A 26,251-nucleotide genomic window follows, 5' to 3' on the forward strand; every position below is an offset into this window, starting at 1 on the left:
GACAAAGGAAAGGGGAGTGACCACTCCCCTGACCTGCACCTCCCAAGGGAGGTGCCCAGAGCTCATCCAGTGTGTCCCAGACCTCTGCCATCTTGGATTCAGAGGTGTTGGGGCACAATGGACTGCTCTGACTGGCCAGTGCCAGCAGGTGACGTCAGAGACCCCTCCTGATAGGTGCTTACCTCTTTCAGTAGCCAAGCCTCCTTTCTTAGTAGCCAAACCTCCTTTTTTGGCTATTTAAGGTCTCTCCTCTGGGCTATTCCTCAGCTAACGAATGCAAGAGCTCACCAGAGTTCCTCTGCACTTCCCTCTTCGACTTCTGCCAAGGATCGACTGCTGACTGCTCCAGGACGCCTGCAAAACCGCAACAAAGTAGCAAGACGACTACCAGCAACATTGTAGCGCCTCATCCTGCTGGCTTTCTCGACTGTTTCCTGTTGGTGCATGCTCTGAGGGCTGTCTGCCTTCACCCTGCACTAGAAGCCAAGAAGAAATCTCCCATGGGTCGACAGAATCTTCCCCCTTCCAACGCTGGCACCACACTTCTGCATCACCAGTCCTCTGGGTCCCCTCTCATCCTGACAAGCGTGGTCCCTGGAAAACAGGAGCTGGGTCCAAGTGTCTCCCACAGTCCAGTGGCCCTTCTGTCCAAATTTGTTGGAGGTAAGTCCTTGCCTCCCCACGCCAGACAGCAAACCTGTGTACTGCGTGATTTGCAGCCGCTCCGGCTTCTGTGCACTTTTCCAGGACTTCCTTTGTGCACAGCCTAGCCTGGGTCCCCAGCACTCCGTCCTGCATTGCCCAACTCGCTGAGTTGGACTCCGATGTCGTGGAACCCTCCTTTGTGACTCTGAGTTGACCGCTGTCCTCAGATCTTCAAGTGCCTGTTCTGGTACTTCTGCAGGTGCTGCCTGCTTCTGTGGGGGCTCTCTGGGTTGCTTAGTGCCCCCTCTGTCTCCTCCTTCAAGGGGCGACATCCTGGTCCTTCCTGGTTGCCAGCAGCACCCAAAATCCTCAACCATGACTCTTGCAGCTAGCAAGGCTTGTTTGCGGTATTTCTGCCTGAAAACACTTCTGCAACCTCCAGCACACCTTGGGACATCTTCCATCCAAAGTAGAAGTTCTTAGCCCTTTTCGTTGTTGCAGAATCTTTGGCTTCTTACATCCAGAGGCAGCCCTTTTGTACCTTCATCCAGGGTTTTGTGGGCTCCTGCCCCCCCCCGGACACTTTCGTGACTCTTGGACTGGGTCCCCTTCCTTTACAAGTCCTCAGGTCCAGCAATCCATCTTCAGTGTTTTGCTGGTGCTTGTGGTTCTTGCAGAATCCCCTATCACGATTATTCTGTCTTTTTGGGGTGGTAGGGTAACTTTACTCCTACTTTTCAGGGTCTTTGGGTGGGGTATTTTGGACACCCTTACTGTTTTCTTACAGTCCCAGCAACCCTCTACAATCTCCCATAGGCCTGGGGTCCATTCGTGATTCGCATTACACTTTTGGAGTATATGGTTTGTGTTGTCCCCTAGGCCTATGTCTACCTATTGCATCCTATTGTGATTCTACATTGTTTGCACTACTTTTCTAACTGTTACTTACCTGTTTTGGGTTTGTGTGCACATAATATGTGTATATTACTTACCTCCAAAGTGAGGATATCCTCTGAGATACTTTTGGCATATTGTCACTAAAATAAAGTACCTTTATTTTTAGTAACTCTGAGTATTGTGTTTTCTTATGATATTGTGCTATATGATATAAGTGGTATAGCAGGAGCTTTGCATGTCTCCTAGTTCAGCCTAAGCTGCTTTGCCATAGCTACCTCTAACAGCCTAAGCTGCTAGAAACACCTCTATTGTACTAATAAGGGATACCTGGACCTGGCACAAGGTGTAAGTACCACAAGGCACCCACTATAAGCCAGGCCAGCCTCCTACACTCACCCACACACACAAATCCCTCCACAACACCATACCAGCCTACCTGAACCAGAGACTCAATCTCCACGTACCCCACAGGGCCCTACGCTCAGCCCAGCTCTCTCTCGCAAAGGTATCCCGCATCAGGAAAACCAGAACAGGAGGACGCTCCTTTTCCTACCTCGCAGCTACCGCCTGGAATGACCTTCCTCTCCCTGTCAGACAAACCACCTCTCTCTTCAGATTCACGAATGAACTGAAGACATGGCTTTTTTCATAACTACCTCACCGGTACACGCTACTCTTCCCTCCCCCCCAGCGCCTTGAGACCCTAACGGGTGAGTAGTTGCGCTTTACAAACACTGATTGATTGATTGATTGATTGAATGTCAACATCTTTATGGGACAATAATGCAGGGGCTCAAATTGAGTCTTCATAACAAATATTAACATTAAGGTACCACTGGGGTGCAATAAAAGGGGTTGGATACATATCATCAACCCCTTAAAAAAAACATGACAATGGAGGACTTTAAAAGGGATGGCTGCTCTAGCAGACAAAGGAATGCAGAAGAATCAGCTAAATACCCCTTGAAAGTGCTTACAGCACAACTTCTCTGGGCAAGAGAAAGTGTGTATTGCAGGGCTTGAGACAGTTTGATTTTTATACACACCTTACTCAATAAAGTTGTTCCAGCTGTCCGAGTAAGCTGATTTGGTGAATTGGTGATGCTACCTCCTCCGGCGGAAGCTGAAAGGACTTTGGTTTTCCCCACTCAAACTCCAAGCATGTATCTGGAGCTCTCAGATAGTGGGGAGGAGAACCATTCCCCCGACTGGAGACAAGGTCCGGCCTGCATGGGAGACACATGGAGAAGCGCAGAAGGTCTACATACCACACCCTCATTGGCCAATCAGGGGCAATGAGAATAACTACGGCTGGTGTTCGCAAATCTGCCTCAGAACCTGAGGAATCAAAGCAGGGGTATTTGTATCGCCGGGCTCCCTGGACATTCTTGTTGCGGACAATAAGTTTTATTGTCTACTTAGTCCTCCAGACAAGTAGACATTCTCTTTTGCCCTTGTGCAGCTAATATAGTCACAAGCCAGTTATTTCAGATTGGAATCTTAAATCTTAAATAGAGTGCCTTTTTATAGGTAATTATGGTAACCAAGTTAGTGCGGGAGTCCCAAGAACGTCTTTTTCCAGCGGGGCCAACGAAGTTACATGTGGTGGATGATGAGTCCTTAGGAGTGGACAGGAACACCATGTGTGCAGATTCTTGATAAGAGAGAGAAGTAGGAGGAGCCTTGCGAGCTAAAGTTGAAAGGAAATGGAACAAGGAGAATGTTGTGATCCTGGACTCCCTTAATTACATACAATTTTACAGATATGAGTTGTATTTTTTGATGAAACATACACAGAGGCCTCACTTCTTGATTTACAGCCTGACAGCCCCCGCAATCAGCTCCTCGTGTGAAATAACAACAGAGAGCCCGGAAACCAGAACTGGCAAGAAATATCTGATGCACTTGTACAGCTTTTCGAAGTCCCTGATTTAAGAAACAGTTGGGGCAGTCTTCTATTCACTCTGCAGAAAGATGACATACTGCCATTTGAAGACATGTGATGCCACTTTCCACAGAAAAGCCTCCCCTCCAAACTAGCCCACCCAAACACAACCGCTTTCATCCACAAATTTCTTACACAAGACAAAATTACACGAGATGTTGTGACAGGACTTTAAGATGCCTAGAAAACCAGCGTTTCAGAAGACGTGATTAGTGTGCCCTGGACCTAAAGAAAAAAAATAGAGCTTACAGAATCGTCGACATCGCAGAGCCGCAGAACGTAAGACTTCAGTTTATCAGCTACAAGAACATGCATCCGAACAGACTGTCATGCTGCTTCTCGTCATAATGGAACAACGCAGAAACTAAAAAAGGAATTTAAAACGAGCAGATGTAACTTTTTTTTAAAAATACTCTGGACTGCAAAAACATTTATTTTAACCAACTGAAAGTAAAAATCTATTTTTTACAGATCCACAATGTGTGGCCTGAGTTTTACTCGTGTAACTCTTCACTCACCAAGGGGTTGCGTAGAGGAATAGATCTGTTCATTTGTGTAGTAGGCTCTAAAGACCGAAAATAACGGACTTCTGGTAAATATATGGTGGAGATAGGAGAGATGGGACACCCGTCAGGTCACGGCCCCGCAGCTGAGACTGACCCTTGTTTGTGTGAAGTAGTTGTAGAAATCTAGTAGAGCTCCTGATGCATGCAGTCTAGGCCAAAAGAAAACTAATCTGGAGAATATAATAAGGAGTGCAAGAGGCCCCTGATCACTTGCCTGTCCCTGCTGACACAACAATGAGCCGATAGTAAGCAATGCACAATTCAGTGAAAGTGACTGTGCTAACGCGGCCCTTTATGACTAATTGATACACTTGGGGACTCGTTTTAGGCCAATGAATCTTTCGACCCTGATTGAAGACACCTTAGGACGAGATAGCTAATCAACATGTCAATCAATATGTCAATAACGTCATCAATATTTATTATAACAAAACAAGTCACTTTTGTCAAAGACATTTAAGAAGACTCAGGACACCACCATGACCTTTCAGTCATGAATAACCACACCAGTTTAGTACATTTTTTGATATTTATTCCCTATTGATTACAATTCTACTAGCAAGTTTATTAATCTCAAAACCAAGAAGCACAATAGTATAGTCACAATATGGCAACTCTGATAAGACTTCATCAAAGCAAGAATCACGAATATTAGAACATAACACGGTGCCAGCATAGATCAACTTAAGCAGGATAACGTTAGCGCATTGTTCAATAAAGTATGGATTCAGTAATTTGTCTATTTGCGTCTGTTTAGTGAGCCCCTTAACTAACCTCAAATTAGCATTGGCATGTTGGGCTTCATGCAAAACTATTTAGCAACATCAATTTAGAAAACCTCTAACTATGGTCTCTGTCAAAAGTAGCAGCTGGTACCTAGAAAGGAAAAGCAAACAGACAATCATAACATCATTGTCATATAGTTACCCTCCGTATTGGGTCAGCAATGAGATTCTGTCTTCGTCCTCAGGACATCAGTTGGTTCACCATCTGTCAGGAACTCAGCTCAGGCAGGAAGGTCAAAAGGGTACTTCCCTCATGAGGAGGTAAAGTATAAACGGGCAATCTAAGGGCAAAGTTGGCTCCAAGAACCAAACAGCAAAGTCTCTATGCAGAGTGACAAAGTGTCTGGATCATAGCAAATCGCATCATCATCTCCCTAACTAACTAACTCATTTCCGTGTGTCAAGGGGTTTTATCCCTTTTTCGATTTCCATTCCCCTAAAAGGTCATTGGTTAATGGGTTGCACCCCACTATCTCCATCCAATAGAATTTCCATTTTCTCATCAATTTTGTCACTCCATAATAGTTCTCACGTAGTTTATTGGTCCTTATGATTGACGTCTTCAGGGGGGGTAGAATGTCCGGTATGATGTCATCCTCTCGTGGACTTTTGCACATCTTCAGTCAGTGGCTCCATTGTCTGTACTAGTTCAGGCGACCTTGTACCAGGTATAAATCTACACTGTTGCATTTGGCTAAAATGTTTCTACAAGCAAGTCGAATTTCATGAGAACGGATCTACCACAGTTATATTCAGCTTCTAGCTTTGGAAAAACAAGAGTCCATGTCCTTTAGCAAGTCAGCACACTGCACGTTAGAAAAAACACATTTAATATGAGAGCCAGGCAGCTAGGCCTTGACTCATGCTAACTAAGGCCTAATGATTTATTAGCAAAACTTTGACATCATAACCTATAATAATTAGTGTAAAACTATTTCTTAACATAATACATAATAATTTATCATTATTAGTCATTTTCATTAGTCCCCGTATATATTGGTGGCCACTCCCCGTTGGCACATTTCAAGCACGCGTTTTGCAATATACATTAGTACATTTTCTATGCAGCATTATTATACATTAGTTCATAAACATTTCATGTTAATATTGATTATATAAGCTACGCTCTCTCAGTCCCTCCTCTGACAGTTGTCATCACATAAAATCTTTCCCTTCACAACCTCTCATTTTCTTTAAATTTCTCATCTCAATTTCTTCTTTTCTATGGGATCTTTCCCAAATTTCTTTGAGCATTTCCTCCTTTTCCTTTTCTTCTTTTCTTTTATTACGTTTTACCAAATCTCTTTTAATTCTTTTATTAATTTTGCATGATAACCACAGTCCTAATAGGCAAATTAGTACAATTAGTATACCCCCTATTATTTTTGCAAATACCCCATTCCAAATGCTACTAAACCAATTCCCTACTTTGGTAATTCCTTTCCCAACCTTTTCCCACACTCCTGGTTCTTTCAGCTTCTTCAGATCTGCACTGTCTCTTGTTAAGTTGGTAAGCATACCTCTAATCTTTTTGCTGTTATCTGGTATGAACGCACAACAATGGTGCTCATTAAGCATCTTACAGACTCCATCACTCTTAATGCTAAAAGAATGTCTAAAGGAAGCCGATTTTGAAGAGTCATAGCCCTCTCCGCAGCAAGTTCAGTATCCATCAGGAGTATAGCCCCTGTGAAGTTTGTTAGCCTGTTATCCACAATAGTAGACAACTTTTGAATCTTTATGGAGTTTAAGATAACCCCTACTGAAGGAATTATGGCTCCAAATATGTCACCTACGACAGCAGCCGCTGTCTCTCTTTTTTGTCTATCATGATGTAATTCAGACATTTTAGGAATTTGCTTTAAGTCATCAATCTGGTAGATCTTTGGGAAAACTATTCCCAAATAACATGTCCCATACCATCCTTTAGGAAGACCGTAATCAGCATTTAGTCCACATATATAATAGATCCCAGGGATCGCTGGATCCTGTCCATTTAACATGAACGTCCACTTACTCTGAAACAAAAACACATGCCTACACTCACTCGTTCCCACAAACAAAGTATCAAGCTCAGATTTTGGCCTATATATGCAAAGCCTACCTACATGCAGTGCGTCTATAGCTAGTTTGCCTTGTGTCTTTATTGCGGTGTAAGCATAATCATTTGCAAACGTGCGTTTTTCTAAATCCTTTTCTAACCTTTCTTTTAATGCTTTGCGTCTATCATCCGTGTGATCTAAGAAGCTTTTCTCTATAGGTTTTAGTAAGCAGGTTAGATTATTGCGGTGCGCATAAGCTGTTCCAAATGTCAGTGTCGGCTCAAAGAATCCTCTAACTAATTTTATGCTATTTTCTTTAGCTAATTTGTTTAGAAACTCAATCATGGGCACAAAAGAAAACACTACATCTAAATTAGAGTAAAAGTATTGCACATGTTCTTGATTATAGAATCTTGTTAATAGCAAACTACAACTTATCCCGTAGGTTAATGGCAGACTATGATAAGTAACCCCTTCTTGTACTGATGAAGGAATCTTTGTGCACACATAGCAATTTCTCGCATCCATTGTGTCAACATACTCATTCAGCAAGCGATAGAAGACATTAGTAGATAGTTCCCCCGTTGAGTTAGTTCCCTCATGCAAGTATTTAGTATCCCGCTCAAACTTCTCCCACGGTGTTAGTGTAGCAGTTTCAGGAGTTGAAGCATTGTTAGTTACTTTCTTATCCACCAGTAGCATTCCCACAATCACACTTATGATTATTATTGCACATATAATTCTCTGACCAACAATCAAACATGCACGAGTCCTACCCTTACTACTATTATCCCTAGTGTAACTCATGATCTGTGTAGAATCAGAAGGTAGATTAATACAAAGCAATCAATCAACTTGAGGATGATATAAAAACTCTCTTTTTTTTTTCTTCAATACAAAGTTTCTCTTTTCAGCAAGTATTTACAGTGTTTTACTCACCTCAGGACCATTTTGTCAAATCAGGTTTAGCAGTTTATCATAATCGGTTTTTCAGAGTCAATTCAGGTTTTCAGTGTCACATCCGGTAATTTATCAGTCTCTTTTCTCAGCTTTTCAGCTTTAGTCAATTTCAATTTTCAATTTTAACACCGACTCTTTCTAATACTGAGTTCAGGTGCCGTAGAATTGACCTGGAACCTCTCTATCAAAACAAATCGCCAAGAATTCTTGTTGCCATTCAGCTGATGTTGCATATGCCCATTCGGGACCTGCGTACCTTCTATTCGCAACTCTTTTTCTTTTCAGTCTGCGGTCACCCTGTAGCTCTCCTTCACTGAGATCTTCTTTCCTGGTTGTATAAACTTCTTCCTCTATTGTCTCATTAGGGATCACTCTTTCCCCTGCAGCTTGTGTCTCCGGACAGTTATCTCCTTCAAGTGATTTCCTTCTCCTTGGCCTTTCAGGACGTTGAACAGTGCCCTTCTCTTGTGCTATGGTGTTTTCTCTTGATGGACCAGCAATCGGCTCAGGAGGAGTCAGAACACCTCGACCTCCTTCGTCTTCAGGGTCTGTTATGGGCTCAACTTCAAACCCGTATCCGTCTGCTTCTGGGGGAACTTCTCTCTGTGTCGGTTCCCCTGCTGCCTCAACTGAGATAGGCTCACTGTCACCTCTCTGGAACTCGTTTACTGTTTGAGGGACTAAGCCGTCCTCAGCAGGCTCTCCTTCAGTCTCAGTTCCCCTTTGATTTCTCTCCAGCCCTGAGACTTCCTTCTCTGCAGCTGTTATTTTGGACAATTCAAGTTCTTCATCAGTTGGACACGTCACCTTCTTTGTGTGACTGGCATGTATCCAATTCGGAAGACCTGCACATTTAACTGTGGTAGTTGTCAGTATTATGTGGCCCCTTCCAACATGGCTCCAAACACAACTTCCTCACGTGCTTCTTGACAACAACCCAGTTACCGGCCTTCAGAGTGTGAGCTGGATCACTTATCGGTGGCAGTGTAGTGGCCTCCACCTGGTGAGAGAAAGAGCGGACCACGTCAGCCAGACCCTTGCAGTAGTTCAACACCATATCATCCGTGATATTTACAAGAGCATTTGCAGGCACTGCGGACAATCTCATAGCTCTACCCATTAGAATTTTGAGGGCAGACAGTCTTGTTTTCTTGTCAGGTGTGTTTCTCATTGACATCAGCACTAAGGGCAATGCATCTGGCCATTTCAAATTTGTAGATGCGCACATCTTTGCCATTCTTGACTTCAGGGTACCATTCATCTGTTCCACTAGTCCTGATGCGTCAGGGCGATAGCTATAGTGCAACTTCTGTTCTATGTTCAGTGCGGCACACAAGAGCTTAATCACCTCATTGTCGAAGTGTCTGCCCCTATCTGATTCTAAAGAGATCAGAAACCCGAAACGTGGTATTAGTTCCCCAAAGCAGCAGTTTCGCTACTGTGAGGCTGTCATTTCTATGTGTAGGGTAAGCTTCAATCCAGTGACTGAAAACGCACACAACCACCAACACATACCCCAAGCATCCACACACTGGCATCTCAATAAAATCCATCTGCATCTTGCTAAATGGACCTCAAGCTCTCCCTATGTGGCTCAAAGTCACCACTTTCCCTTTCCCCGCATTCATCTGCTGACAGATGATGCACCTGTGACAGATAACCCATGCAACTTGTCTGAATTTAGGATTGAACCAATCAATTTTAAACAACCTGATCATTGTGTCTCTCCCAAGATGTTCTTGACCATGGTAAAACCTTGCAAACTGTGACAAAAGACTGTTTGGCAAAACCATTTCCCCCTCCTCTGAGACCCACATATCATCAGACCTCTGTACGCATTGCATTCTCTGCCAGGAGCGTTTTTCCTCTCTGCTGGCACGTCCTTGCAAGGATTTTAACTCGTCTAAAGTGTCAACTATTCTTAATGCAAATTCTGCACATGTTTCATTCTCTGTTTCAGGTAAAAATTCCCACTGATCTTGAAATGATATACAGTTCAATGCACAAAACCTTGCGACTTGATCTGCATATCCATTTCCCATTGACACAAAGTCTTGTGACTTAACATGGGCATTGCATTTCACCACGGCAATTTCAAGAGGTAACTGAATCGCATTCAACAAATCCTTAATTTTCTCACCATTCTTCACTGGAGAACCAGAAGAGGTCATGAAACCCCTCTGTGACCATAGTTGGCCAAAATCATGTATAATTCCAAATCCATATCTGCTGTCAGTATAGATAGTGACTTTCAGGTTTTTAGCTGCGTGGCATGCAATAGTAAGAGCAATTAATTCTGCCACTTGTGCAGAGTACAGTCTTTCGAGCCAGGAAGCTTCTAAAATGCCGGTGATTGTACACACAGCAAATCCAGCTCTCAGTACTCCCACTGAGTCTCTCAAGCATGAACCATCAACAAACATAATGTAATCATTTCCCTCTAATTGAGTATCTTTAATGTCAGGTCTTGGTTTGGTGCACAGATCTGTTACCTCCAGACAATCATGTTCGACTTCCTCACCGTTATCAATGTTCACATTTTCAATAGGAAGCAAAGTTGCCGGGTTCAATACAGTACATCGTTTCAGGGAAACAATGGAAGACCCCAGTATAATTGTCTCATATCTTGTAAGTCTCGCATTTGTTATGTGTTGCGTCTTGGTTCGGGTCAGCAGGATTTCAACTGAATGAGGGACCATTACTGTGAGGGGATGTCCCATCATAATACCTTCACACTGAGTGAGGCTTTGACCAACTGCTGCAACTGCACGCAAACATCCTGGTAAGGCTGCTGCGACTGGGTCCAAAGTAGCTGAAAAATATGCCACTGGGCGGTTTGCACCTCCATGGGCCTGTGTCAGGACAGACAAAGAACAAGCATCACGTTCATGACAAAACAGAATAAATGGCTTTGTGTAATCAGGCATACCTAAAGCTGGTGCCCTGCACATACTTTCCCTCAGTTCCATGAATGCCTTGATCTCTGTCTCGGACATGGTTATAGTACCTGGGCCATCCGGAACTTCCTTAACTGTCAACCTCACTAAAGGTTTAGAGATAATCGAGAAGTTGGGGATCCACTGACGACAGTAGCCTACCATTCCCAGGAACATCCTGACATCTCTCTTTGTTGTCGGGGGATTCATCTGCAGTATGGCTGTCACTCTTTCTTTGGAAATTCTCCTAGACCCCTTTTCAATCAGGTGACCCAAGTACTTTACCTCTTTCTGACAGTATTGCAGCTTCTTTGGGGACACTTTGGGGGTCATTACCACAGCCAGGGGTAATGTAGCGTCCATACCGCCAACAGGCTGGCGGTACAGAAGCCCTTATTACGACCGCGGCGGTAGCACCGCGGTCGCACCGCGGTCGCACCGCCGGGGCCGGCGGTTTCCCGCTGTTTTAGCCCCGGCGGTGATAATCCGCCAGGGCAGCGCTGCAAGCAGCGCTGCCCTGGGGATTATGACACCCCTACTGCCAGCCTGTTTCTGGCGGTTTGCACCGCCAGGAAGAGGCTGGCGGTAAGGGGTGTCCTGGGGTCCCTGGGGGCCCCTGCACTGCCCATGTCACTGGCATGGGCTGTGCAGGGGCCACCTAACAGGGCCCCGGCCAGCTTTTCCCTGTCTGCATAGCAGACAGTGAAAAGCGCGACAGGTGCTACTGCACCCGTCGCACGGCCGCAACACCGCCGGCTCCATTAGGAGCCAGCTCCTATGTTGCAGCCTCATCCACGCTGGGCCGGCGGGCGCAAACTTGGTTTGCGCCCTCCGGCCCAGCGGGAATGTCGTAATGGGGGCCGCGGGAGTGCGGCCGCATTGGCGGCCGCACGTAGGTTACCACTTGGCGGGCGTCGTAATGACCCCCTTTATGTCCATTCTTTCCCAAATGATTTAACAAGGCAATTGTGTCATACCTGCAGTCATCTTTTGTTCTGGACGCAATCAACAAATCATCAATGTACTGTACTAGAGTCGAACTGAAAGGCAATTCTAATGACTCCAAATCCTTCTTCAATATTTGATTGAAGATGGAAGGTGACTCAGAAAACCCTTGAGGAATTCTGCACCAACTATAAAACTTGTCTAGGAATTTGAAACTGAAAAGAAATTGGCTGTCCTCATGAAGAGGCACTGAAAAGAATACTTGAGAAAGGTCCACAACTGTGAACCACTCTGTATCACACAGAACCTGAAACATAATCACTGCTGGATTTGGCACTATGGGGCAACATTTTACCACAATCTCATTTATTTTCCTCAGGTCTTGAACAATTCGTACTTTCCCATAAGTTTTTAAAAAAAACCCATTATTGGCAAATTACATGGGCTGCTCAATACCTCTTTCAGAACCCCTTGTTTTACAAAGTCTGCAATTATCGCCGTCACTTGTATAAAGACATCTTGTGCCATATGGTACTGCGGTACCTGGGGAAACACTGCATTTGGCTTTAGTTCTACTTTGACTGGTTCTACTCCTTTTATTAGCCCTACCTCTTTTCCTGTCAGGTCCCACACTTTCTCTGTCACTGTTCCCTGCAAGTCAGCTGGTAAGTCGTTCACTGTGAATAAGGTTATCAAAGGGTATTCTTCATTTGCCATTTCCGTCTCTATCTCAGAGATCTGAACATCGTCCCCTTCATCATCACTGTTTGTCTGCATCTCAATCCCTTCATTGGAACAGGTAATTGAACACCTCGTCTTGCACAGTAAGTCTCTTCCCAGTAGGGATACGGGACTCGAATCATAGACTACAAATTTATGTAATCCTTGGAAGTTACCAATCTCAACTTGGACCGGATCTGTAATCGGGTTTGTCTGGAACTGATTTGCTACTCATTACCACCCTTATAGTATGCATCGAAAGTGGCAATTTCGGAACCTCTGCACTTCTGACTGTAGAGCGTGTAGCCCCTGTGTCAACCAGGAATGAAACCTTATGTCCCATCACCTTTCCCTCTACATAGGGACCCTCTGATCTACCTCTAGAGACGCTGCAAGCCTGCACTCCTCACTGTCTGAACAATCATCCGACCATTCATTGTTTATTCCATCCTCACCTCACAGTGGGAACTGTTGTACTGTGTTATGTTGACTCATTGTTTGACCTGTGACCTGTTGAGGAAGCATCACCTGTTGCTGTCCCATTGGAGCTAATGGTATCTGCATTTGCTGCCTAGGTACCATGGGACTCTGCTGTTACACTTTTTGCACTTGTGCTGGTTGGACACGCGGCATTTGTATCTGCTGCATGGGCTGTAACCCCTGCATCTGCACCATGTTATTCTGGAAGTTCTGATTTTGTCCCCTTATTTTTGGACCCCTCACATTTTGAAATGTACCGACATCATTGCTTTGTTGAACAATACCATCCTGTACCACCATTGGGCATTCCCGCTTCCAGTGGCCCACGCCCCCGCACGTGTGACATGGCGACACCTTTTTCATCCCCTGCACATCATTTTGAACCACAACGGTATTAATATCCGCACCCCTGTTCACAAAACCTCCACAACCTTGTCCTCTTGGTTGTGCCTGAAACATTCCATTTCCCTGCGGTTGCTGCTGTACCATCCACTGGATTCCATTTCCCTGCATCCCTGCCTGCGCTGCCTTAACCTGCATCACCATCACTTTCTCCTTCAACTTTCTCTGTTTCAGTGCAATCTCGTCACTACAGTATTTCGCATACTGCAACACCTCATCAATCGGCTTCGCTTGCCAACAGATCAAATGATTCTTAATCAGTTGGCTAATCTCTGGCCTCAACCGTTAAACAAACCGGAACACAAGATCATTCATGTCTTTCAGCTCAATGACTTCAGTGCCACTGTAAGGTTTGAACACCTTTAACAATCTCTCATAGTAAGCATGAATCGACTCCTTGGCCTCCTGTGATGTTCGATCGATTTTCTGCCAATCAGTCACTTTCGGCAACACTTTCTGCTTCAGGAACTCAATCACTTTATGATAGTACTTCATCACTTCTGCAGACGGTGCTCCAGTAACCTTATCCTTTGCCGGATCCTCTGTCGGCCAATCTACGCCTCTTTTGACCTCAAGCCATAAGTCAGCTGGAACTATAATCTCAAACAGGGTATTCAAGTCCTCCCAGAGACATTTTGCAAGTTTCACAAACCTGTCTGTCTGCTGATACCACTCTGTCGGTTTCTCCCTCAACCTGGGATAATCATTTGTGAATGAGAGGATGTCACCTCTAGACCACGGTACATGGACTAAAACTCCTCCAGCTGTTTCTCTCATTGGCAACATCTTTATTGTCCCCGTGCCCGGTGCGGTTTTAGCCTGCTTTGTCGCCGGACCATCACCTTTCTCTTTATCTCTCTTCTTTGCCCATCTGCCTTCCCACTTCTCTAAGGCTCCCCAAATCTGAGCACTCTGCAGTATCTCTTTGAGATATGCTTTCATCCCAGTAGATCTCATGTGTTCGAAGTCTTTAGGCTCAAAATCTAACCTGTAACTCCTCTTCAAATGTTTAGTACTTTCTATATCTATGCCAGGTTCGCCAACCTCTGATGCACCTTGCTCACTTCTCTGGTTATCTTAGGGCATAGCTACCTCAACTCTGCTTCTGTGTATGACTCTAATCTATTCACTCCCATTGTTCCGTCTACTAGTGCTGCAGCTCCCACACCCAGTCTCACAAAATTCAGGTACTCGTTTCTTTCTGACTTCTCCGCGGACACTGTAGTAGTCTGTGAAGTGTTGAGCTTGTCTAACCACTCGTTCAGTTGTTGCGCTGTCAAGCCTCGTGATGAAATGTTCCCAGACTGCACCATAGGTGTCTGTGTTGTATTTGTACTCATTATCTTTGGGGTTAGCGTGCCTAAGCCTGCTTGCCTCATTGTCTCCAAAGGAACCCCAATCGGTCTAAAGTCTAACAAGGATCTAGACCTTTCGGCTCACTGACTTCCCTGTGTCATTCCCTGTAGGTTTCCGATAGACCCTCCTCTTATCGTCTCCTGGGTCATTACTCCCTGATCACACACATCAGGCTTTTCTTGTGCATTCAGTGGTACTGGTGGACCAACAGTAATTGGCAATGATATAGCAGCTGGTGACTGTCCAAGTCCCAAACCCTGTGGAGCATTAACTCCCATAGCTTGATTCATCATGGGTGCTGTAGCTACTGACTGCGATCCCACAACAGACATTTAACTCGGAACCATCTGTTGCTGCGGCTGGGGCAGCAATTGTGGAGTTGGCTCAATCTGCACTAGCTTTGATCTCGTATAGACTGGATCAGGCGGCAGCATCAGACTCATAGTTGTCTCTAGTACTGGGACGTCTGGATAGAGCCTTCGAATCTGCGGAGGTTGCAACTGTATCTGCGTGTCTGGTGCAGTGGGTACACTGACACAATTGTGTATCTAAACTGTATCATTTGTCTGCATTGTATTTGTAATTCCCTTACTCTGTGCCAGATCTTCAGGACCCACACTAGTGCTCTGCGTATTGTCATTTATGGCTTATGGTGGTGGGCGATCATGCAACAACTGATTAAGAAACTCTTCATCATCTGAGTCATCTTCATCTACCCAAAACCTCTGCGTCTCTTCCGTCTTACTAGAACCCTTGTCTGTCTTACAGGTGACTTTCTTTCCCTGTGTCTCATCTTCTTGTGTTATTGCCGGGAACAATTTAAGTCTGTCAACTATTCCCCTTCTCCACATCTTGCTCTCATTATCCCATCGAGCCTCAGCTAAAGTCTTTTCTGCTCTTTTCATTCTCCTTTCAAATTTCTGTTGTCTCTGTCGTATGGCCATCAAATCCCAGATTACTAATGCCTCATACTGAGCTGGTCTCGGAAGCGGTTATTGTACACTTAGCATCATTGGCAAGTTTTCCAAAATCCTTGTATTAAACGTTCCGTACTCCGGAAATGCTAAACATCCCTCCCTCTGTCAGTTTACACCACTGCTTCATCCAAAGACATGGCGTGACTCCCTTCTCTTCCATCACGATATAAGCTGGAGTACCCTCAGAGGTTGTAGGCTCCCCTTCACTCGCCATAATATATGTATCTTTCTTCAAAACACTCTTTAAAGCCTTTCATTTTTACGTCTTTTAACTTGTTTAGAACCTTATCAGAAGGTGACTTTAATTCCCAGGACACTCTTCACCCACTTTTCTCAACCAATTGTCTCTCACGGACGGCTGCCAATCCGTGCGCGACCCCTCTCGGCAACTGACCTATCCCAGTGCGGCTCAACTGACATCACACTCACACACACTGCGGCTGACAAAGTCTTGCGGCTTGTCCTCCTTACACTGGATCCACACCAAACTAATGCAAACTTATTGCGAGAACCTTTAACAACAAAGCCCAAATTGGTCGGTTTATACAGGAAGGGTACACAATCGCTTCAGAACTTTACAGAGATTTCACTTGAAGCCTCGGCCGCTACTATCTCCTTCTCAGTTCCCGCATATGCAAACAGAATTCGACCCGCAAATTCTACTGTCGACTTGTCAATGGTTCGTTCTAGTGCACTTTAGAACTTGCCAAATCTCCATCGAAGGTTTCACTCACACACAATTTGACTCAAACTCGACGATGTCAACCACGTCTGATTGACCTATTAAACCGCACAAATTACAACATAAACCCAAGTGTCTCCTAAATTGGCAATATACTCCGGAGTCTTAGACCACGACGGGTCCATACATCACCAACAACCACGTGGATAATTTTTTAGCACAAAGCGCCACACTCACATAAATTTCGCCGACTTCCCTACTCTCATACTGCAGAGTACGCCCACTCCTACTAAAACAACATTACCTGGCCTAAACAAACACAAACTTCACAAATCACCTGCAATATGCATAAGCTGAGCAAGCGCAAATTCTACACCACACATGCTAAAACGCAGAGAACATACCCAACTCACTTAAGCAGGCTCCGAGATTCCGGGAAAGTTATGGGGAATTTAGAAACACATCATACCTCCAATTTGCATTATCTCGAAGAAACAAGTCTAAGCAATGGTTCTTCATCCTAGGGCCCCCCAAAGGGCCAAACAGTCGCTCTGCTACCAGAACTGCTAACGCGGCCCTTTATGACTAATTTATACACTTGGGGACTCGTTTTAGGCCAATTAATCTTTCGACCCTGATTGAAGACGCCTTAGGACGAGATAGCTAATCAACATGTCAATCAATATGTCAATAACGTCATCAATATTTATTATAACAAAACAATTCACTTTTGTCAAAGACATTTAATAAGACTCAGGACACCACCATGACCTTTCAGTCATGAATAACCACACCAGTTTAGTACGTTTTGTGATATTTATTCCCTCTTGATTACAATTCTACTAGCAAGTTTATTAATCTCAAAACCAAGAAGCACAATAATATAGTCACAATATGGCAACTCTGATAAGTCTTCATCAAAGCAAGAATCACGAATATTAGAACATAACACGGCGTGAGCATAGATCAACTTAAGCAGGGTAACGTTAGCGCATTGTTCAACAAAGTATAGATTCAGTCATTTGTCGATTTGCGTCTGTTTAGTGAACCCCTTAACTAACCTCAAATTAGCATTGGCATGTTGGGCTTCATGCAAAACTATTTAGCAACATCAATTTAGAAAACCTCTAACTATGGTCTCTGTCAAAAGTAGCAGTTGGTACCTAGAAAGGAAAAGCAAACAATCATAACATCATTGTCATATAGTTACCCTCCGTATTGGGTCAGCCCTCAGATTCTGTCTTCGTCCTCAGGACATCAGTTGATTCGCCATCTGTCAGGAACTCAGATCAGGCAGGAAGGTCAAAAGGGTACTTCCCTCATAAGGAGGTAAAGTATAAACGGGCAATCTAAGGGCAAAGTTGGCTCCAAGAACCAAACAGCAAAGTCTCTATGCAGAGTGACAAAGGGTCTGGATCATAGCAAATCGCATCAGCATCTCCCTAACTAATTAACTCATTTCCGTGTGTCAAGGGGTTTTATCCCTTTTTCGATGTCCATTCCCCTAAAAGTTCATTGGTTAATGGGTTGCACCCCGCTATCTCCATCCAATAGAATTTCCATTATCTCATAAATTTTGTCATCCCATAACAGTTCTCACATAGTTTATTGGTCCTTATGATTAGCGTCTCCAGGGGGGTAGAATGTCCGGTATGATTTCTTCCTCTCCTGAACTTTTGCATATCTTCAGTCAGTGGCTCCATTGTCTGTACCAGTTCAGGCGACCTTGCACCAGGTATAAATCTACACTGTTGCATTTGGCTAAAATGCTTCTACAAGCAAGTCGAATTTCATGAGAACGGATCTACCACAGTTACATTCAGCTTCTAGCTTTGGAAAAACAAGAGTTCATGGGCCAGATGTAGGAAAGAAAGTTTTTGCGACTCGCAAATTGCGAGTTGCAAATTGAAATGCAGGTACAAAGACAGTGGTGAAATAGCGACTTGCACCCGGAGTCGCAACGCAGAGAGCGAGTCCGCTGATTGCGAGGTCGCTTTTTGCGACCGTGCAAAAAACAAACTCGCAATTTGCGAGTGGGTGTCGCAAATTGCGATTTTCATGAAAATTGATTGCAGGTGCTGCAGAACACTCCAGAAACCACTCCAGAACACTCTGGAAACACTTCCTGGCACATGATGATGACATCACAGCCAGGAAGTTTACAAATACACTTAGGAGGAGGGAGGACCACACCCTTTTTAACTGCTGAACTGCACACAGGAGAAACAGTAGCTGCAATGGAAGGAACTCCTAGGAAGAGAAAACTTAAATTCTCAGAGAGGGAGCTGGAGGTGCTGACAGATGAATGCTGTCAGCACTATGACGAATTATTTGGGAAGGCAGCCCTCAATGTGCCAGAAGCCACCAAAAGACAACTGTGGCAGGAGATCCAGGAAAAAATCAACTCCCTGGGGGTGAGCCACAGGAGTGTTGAAGAAATAAAAAAAAAGGTGGTATGACCTCCGCTCCCAGACAAAGGAGAGGGTGGCTGAAAGGCTCCGGGAGATGAGAGGCACAGGAGGGGGACCATCTTCAGTACCACCACCCACACCCCTGGAAGAAAGGGTGGAGGAGACCCTGGAGCAGGAGGCAGTGTCAGGATTTGGAGACCTGGACACCTCAGAGCCCACCACATCAACCGGTGAGTACCATGTGACATGCCTGTACCCCTATCAATGCCATACCTCCACCCACCATGTACACAGGGGCATGCTCAACCAAGATAGCTCCATTTCAGGGTAGCAAACACCAGAATGATGCATTATGGGAAATGTAGTCAAGTAGGCAGTTCATAGGCAATTGTTTATTAGGAAGTGTGCAACAGATAGTAGACACTGACAGTCTGTTCCCCATGCCCCACAGGTCTCCCACAAGACACCACCACAACCCACAGCAGCCAGCCACATGAGGACAGCTCAGGACCCGCCAGCACTCCCACCTGCATGGCCAACATCATCCCTGAAATGTCCACACCTGCTGCAACTGTGTTCCAGGAGTGATACACTTGAACACACAAGGCAGCCACCGCTGCGCAGGCGATGCAGGTACAGGAGATCAGGGCTGCAGGCTGCGTCCGGCCGTCAACCTCCCAGCAACAGTGAGGCACAGCTGCTGCGTGGTCAGCGCCTGCAAAACAACATTTTAGGGAGGATTAGTGGTGTGCTGCACCGTTTTGTCCGTAATAACGAGGCCAGCATGCAGCATCTGAACTCCAGAATTGACATTATTGCAACAAACACTGGGGACCTAGCCCTGTCCATGAGGGATCTGGCGGCAGGACTACTGTCCCAGGCGAGGGCGGGCGGCGCAGGGACCGCCAGCTCCTACAAAGACTAGATAGGATGGCCACATCCATCGGCAGACTGGCTGTGAACACCACTGGCCTGTCGAGGAGGACAGTTGGCCTCCAGGTCGAAATGGGCCATTTTGCAGGAGATGTGGCTAGGGGCCTGGGACGTATCACACACGTGATAGACTTAATGGAGGCACAGCATCTGTCCAGGGGCACAGGGGAAACACCCCAGGACAGCGAGGAGGGCTCTACAGTGAGCAGTGTCTCTGCCACTGACACTAGGGTGCTCCGGAGTACCAGTACCAGGCAGACCACAGCAGAAGCACCAGGGACCAGCCAGGCTGGCAGGGTCCACCGAAGGACATAGACATTACCCTGGCCCTGTTGATGTGGCACATGATATCAATGTGCCTCATGCATGGTTTGCATTTACATGACCATGAACAGTTATTATTTGTAAATAGTTCTATTTCTGCACAAATTAAATAGTTTTTTTGTTCCACTTAACAAATGGAGTTTTTGGTCAATAGGTGAGTATGGTTGGAGTTGACTCGTACCTTCCAAAGTATTGGGTTGCGATGTGTTCACGTCTCAGTCTGCCTTGATTAGCTATACTCCGATCCCCATGATGGCGATGTGGTTGCTCCTGCTCTTCATCCTCAGGATCAGGGTCTGCAGGGGTGAGAGGTAGCCCACGTCGGGTGGCAATATTGTGCAGGATGGCGCATGCGACAACAATTTTGAATGCTGTAATGGGGGTATACTGGAGGGCACCTCCACTGCGGTGGAGGCATCTGAATCTTGCTTTCAGGAGTCCGAAGGTGCGTTCGATAAGGTTCCTGGTCCTCTTATGTGCATTGTTGTATCGCCTCTCACATTCATTGCTGGGTGTTAAAAACGGAGTCATAATCCATGGCCTTAGAGCATATGCACTGTCACCTGTTGGGCACAAACATCACACTGTTAGAAAGTCCTGGTTGGTGTGCACAGTGACCTGTGTGTATGTCTGCAAGGTGTATGCAGCTCTACCTAGGAGGTATCCGTCTCCAAACTCCCCACGTTCCAGGCGTTGGTGTATCCCACTGTGCCTAAAAATGTATGAGTCATGGGTTCTGCCTGGAAACTTAGCTACAATGTCAGTGATGACATAATGGGCGTCACAAACAACCTGGATATTCAGTGAGTGGGTACACTTTCTGTTGCGGAAAAGATGATCCAGGTTTGCAGGGGGGCATTTTTGAATATGTGTCCCATCTACACATCCTATGACATGGGGAAAGTTGGCAATGCGGTAAAAGTCCAGCTTGGTGCTGTTTATTTCTGCCTCATTCCTTGGTAGGTATATGAAGTGAGACATGTGTGATAGTATGGCATCTAGGAATGCCCTGAGGAACCTTGACACTGAACTTTGAGATACCCCACCTGCCACAGCAATGACCCCCTGATAGCTCCCTGAGGCCAAGAGGTGCAGTGAGCATAGCACTTGCACATGTGTAGGGATGGCGCAGCCGCGCAGAGTCTGGTGTTCTAGCTTTGGTTTAAGTAAATCAATTAATTCTAGTATGGCTGCGCTGCTAAGGCGGTATTTGTCATAGATCTCTTCCTCAGTTTGCTGAAAAAGAGTCTGCCTTGTTCTATATATCTTCTCCTGTCTGTGGCCCCTCCTCCTCCTCTGCTGGGCTGCGTGGACTATCCTCCTCACTGCTATCAGGTATATCTCCGCCATCTTGAGTAACCCAGATGCCTTCTGGGTCTCCTTTTATACTTTGGTAATGGTTACCACCTGCTCTGAGTTAGTGGTAAATTGCAAGTGCAAACTGGGCTTTTTGCGACTAGTCGCAATTTGCGAGTTGCAATTGCATAAGGTTTGCGACTCGCAAATTGCGACTTGCTATTTGCGGGTCGCAAAATGGGGTTGCAAATTTTGCGAGTCGCTAACGGCTCGCATCGCTTTTTGCAAGTCGGAAATGGGGTTTTTGCATCCCATTTCCGATTTTGCACAGTCGCAAATAGCGATTCGGGCCATTTGCGACTCGCAAAACTTTGCTACATCTGGCCCCATGTCCTTTAGCAAGTCAGCACACTGCACGTTAGAAAAAACACATTGAGAGCCAGGCAGCTAGGCCTCGACTCATGCTAACTAAGGCCTAATGATTTATTAGCAAAACTTTAACATCATAACCTATAATAATTAGTGTAAAACTATGTCTTAACATAATAATTCATCTTTATTAGTCATTTTCATTAGTCCCCGTATATATTGATGGCCACTCCCCGTGGGCACATTTCAAGCACGCGTTTTGCAATATACATTAGTACATTTTCTATGCAGCATTATTATACATTAGTTCATAAACATTTCATGTTAATATTGATTATATAAGCTACGCTCTCTCAACTGTTAATATCTGAAATCTTCAACATGGATTCGACCAGACATGCCAATAGCTTGAAATTATTAAGAGGGTGATTGAAAAAAAAATGGGGAACTCTATTTTCATATACTTTCTTTTGAAGCAGAGGTAGTTTCAGGGGAGACAGTGCTAAAATAAAGTTGTTTTAGGCTTCAGAAACTCGGAGTCTTCCGTCTGAATCTGGTCTGTTGGCCTCTATGGCTCTTATAGTTTTCACTGGCGTCCAGTTTGGCTCATACTAAGAAGCAGAGACAAAGTGATGAGTGGGGGGGATGTGGGCCTCTAAATCAGGCAGCTAGAGCCTAACAGTGCCCAGGTTGATAAAAGTGATATGCCCACTGCAAGGTGGGATCTCCTTGGAGGCACTTGCTGGGAGGGCAAAAAACTAGATCAGATGAGTGGGAACCAAGTCCCCACCTCACTTTGTCAAAATACTGACGGTTTCTTTTACTACATATTCCCAAAGGGTTTTGTTTCTGAGTGGAAGTAGCACTGAAAGAGTACCATTCCTTCCTTTCTTCACTGGGAGCTCGCTGATGAAGTTATGTGCACCAGGTGTTTCATCCAAGCTGCCCATCCCTTCTTTTCCAGTCTATCCTAGTTTCCTAACTTCACTGTATCCTTTTCCCACTCAAGTAAGCTAATGTAGGAGGCTGGCCTGGTTTATAGTGGGTACCTATGGTTCTTACACCTAATGCCAGGTCCAGTTATCCCTTATTAGTGTAGTGTAGGCAGTGTCTAGAAGCCAGGCTCTTGAGAGGTAGCTGTGGATGAGCAGCCAAGGCTTATCCAGGAAACATGCAAAGCTCATGCAATGCCACTGCAGTCACACAGTACTCACACACATGAAAGAAAATACTCAGTACTTTATTTTGGTCTCACAAATGCCAAAAATATCATAGAGACTATACTCCCTTAGGAGGTACGTAATACACAAGTTATATGCACTAGTATGCAGAAACAGGTGTAAAAACAGTTAGAAAACAGCGCAATTAGTGAAAATCACAGTAGCTAGAAATGGGACTGGGGGAACACAAACCATATATTAAGAAAGTGGAATGCAAAAGTCGGTCTCCCACCTAGGCAAGTGCGGTGTGTAGAGGGGAGCTGGGAGTACTAGAAAACCCCAAAGGTAAGTAATAGAACCGACCACAGTACCCAGGAAAGCAGGAGTAAGTCACAGTAACTTTCCCAGAAAACACACAGAAACGAAAAGAAGAATTATGCAAGAATCAGAAGAGGATGCAAGACACCAGCATTGGATTCCTGGACCCACGGACGAAGGGTAACAAGTCCAAGCCAACCTGGATGAAGGTGCAAAACAAGAACCACAGGTAAAGAAAAACAGTCAGTGATGCACCCAGGAAGATGGAGTCAGGTTCCTGGTTGGTGCAAGTGATGACCCACGCCGGATGGAGGATTTCAGTCTGGTTTGCGTCGCTGGAGTCAGCCAATGAACCATGGCACACGCAAAGCTCACAGTTAGCAGAAAAGGCCGCTGCCTGGGACCAGGAATGACCAGGTGGACTTTACCCAGGAGGGGTAATCAGAGGGGGGTCTCAGCAACTCAGAGAGCCCACAGAAGACCAGGGCGCATGCACAGGAGTTCCACAGCATGGGGACTGCAGAAGAGGCCCACACAGCACTATGACAATGGCTCCCACGCTGATGGCGAACCACTCCAGAAGCTGTGCGTCACAGGATAGAGTGCTGAGGGCCAGAGCTACAAAATGGATGAAGGACTTGGAGGAAGGATGCCAACAAGCCTTGGCAGCTGACTAACACGCAGTGCATGGGGGTACTGTCTTGCGTGGGCAAGCAAGCTCTGACGTCCACCAAAGTTGGACAGTGGGATGGGAGGACCGTCAGCACCACTTCAGTCTACCACCTGTGATGCAGGATACACCTAGCTCAACAGGAGAGGGGATCCACACAGCTGGTCGTCCTTGCAGTTGGTGTCTGCTGAAGCAGGGGAGTGACTCCTTCACCCCAAGGGAGAATCCTTCGCTCTTCTGGTGCAGGCTGAAGACAGGCTGTCCTCTGATGATGCACGACCAGGAAACAGTTGCAGGTGCTGGAGATACAATGTTGCAGAAGGCATCTTGCTTCTTTGTTGCAGCTTGTAGAGTTCCTCGAGGGTCCAGATGCAGTTTCTTCAGTGAGAAGTCAAAGTGGAGGATGCAGAGGATTCCTGCTGGAGTCTTGCAATCCGAATCTGAAGAACCACCCAAAGGAGAGACCCTAAATAGCCCTAAAAGGGGGATTGGCCACCTAACCAAGTAACCACCTATCGGGGGGCTCTTTCATCACCTGCTGGCCCTGGCCACTCAGATTCTCCCAGAATTCCCTGCCAACTTGGAACCCAAGATGGCAAAACCCAAGGACCCTCTGGAGGAGCTCTCAGCACTACCCCTGAGGTGGAAATTGACAGGGAAGTGGTCACTCCCCTTTCCTTTGTCCAGTTTTGCACCAGAGCAAGGACTGGGGGTCCCTGAACTGGTGTAGACTGGTTTATGCAAGGAGGGCACCAAATTTGCCCTTCAAACCACTGCCAGTGGCTTGGGAAGGCTACCCCTCCCTAGTCTGTAACACCTATTTCCAAAGGGAGAGGGTATAACACCCCTCACCCGAAGGAAATCCTTTATTCTGCCTTCCTGGCGTGAGCTTTTCAAGCAACAGGAGGGCAGAAACCTGTCTGTCTGTCCTACCTCTTCCTCCCACTACCCAGTGAACTTTTAGCACCTCAACCACATTCTACAGTGCTGTATCCAAGCTGTTCCAGAGTACTCCCCTATTAGCCAATATTTGTTGATATCATCGTTCTTCACCCTTTACTTTTGCTCTTTTCAAGCACTATAAAAACACACCTTACTACTACTACTCAATCTGATACTATTCAGTGGCCTTAGAAGGATGGATGGCAGAGTCTGCCCTGCCAGACATTTTAATTTTCTCTTCCAGCTTGACCCAAAACAAAGACACCATTTTAAGTGCCATCAGCTCTCCTTTTGTTTGAGTATAATCCTAGCTGGACTTTATCTGGAGCCAAATGGCAATGTAATGGGGAAACAAAGGCACACAGCTTGTTAGCACTTACTTAAGAGAAACTACGATTTGGAGCCACGGTTTTGATTTTGCGCAACTCCTATATGTAAGAGGTATGCATGCACTGTACAGATGTAAAGTGTATCAGTACGTATGATTATTTACAGGTATAACAATTTAAATAGCAATTGCTAATTTTTTTATTTAATACTTTTATAGCGCTACTCATTCAACAGTAGGGTGTCAGAGCACTTTGCATCACACACACACACATTATACATTGACAATCATACAAATGTGCAGTGTAAATCAATGTACAAGATGATACATAAGACAAAGATGGTTTCAAGGTGTAGGAGTCACACATCTTTACTAGTAGGGATTACATGCTAAGATTGTATAGCTGGGAGAAACACAAATTTGGGATTTAAAGCATAACTGTGTCTGGGATGGTCCTTTATTAATACCCCAAAACAGTTTTTTAGCAGCTTTATAATAACAGATTGAGAACAAACAAGGTTTTAAACCCATCTCTTACAGTTCACATGCAGGTCCTTGACATGAAGCCAGTTCAAAGCTGACTGTGCTATATTAGAAGGAATGCACATTAGGAACTGCAGGTAATAAAATTATCTGTGTCAAAAATAGTGACCCACTTACCTATCTAAATACCATAATAATCGGCCATCTGCATGTTACCTGATGTACTTTGCAGGAGACACGTTAACCCTCTTGGCTACTTTATGCATCTAAACTGTGACTAAACAAAGAACATATCTCTCCAGCAAGTGCTTTAACCACCAGAGGTTTCTTACCATTATTACTATTAGTCGCTTAGATTTTCTAGGCACACAAAGCTCACTGCAGCAGGTGCTTTAACCCTTATAAAATATTAAAAAATGCAGACTTTGCAACCAATTAAGCCAGAACAGATTTTCTCTCACATTTCTCATTATTGTAAATTTATTTGTGACAGAATTAAAAAAAAAATGTATGATTGCTTTTCTGGGCTCAGCCCCCTGCAACTTCACCCCATTTTTGTTGCCCACAATAATCCCCCCATATTATACTGCTCATGACCTCACGAGTTATGAGAAGTGAGTCTCGGCCCACCAAGCCATCTTGCTTTTTTGACCTTGCCTCTTCTATATCCTACCTTTCC

The 26,251-nt window shown here is 45.2% G+C and overlaps 1 pseudogene; it reads left to right on the forward strand.

Moving 5' to 3' along the window:
* The first annotated feature begins 3,078 nt into the window (after positions 1–3,078).
* Positions 3,079–3,835, forward strand: LOC138293913 (protein KTI12 homolog; annotated as a pseudogene).
* Positions 3,836–26,251: the final 22,416 nt, after the last annotated feature.

Source organism: Pleurodeles waltl, chromosome 4_2 (genome assembly GCF_031143425.1).
Source record: "Pleurodeles waltl isolate 20211129_DDA chromosome 4_2, aPleWal1.hap1.20221129, whole genome shotgun sequence".
NCBI lineage: Eukaryota > Metazoa > Chordata > Amphibia > Caudata > Salamandridae > Pleurodeles > Pleurodeles waltl.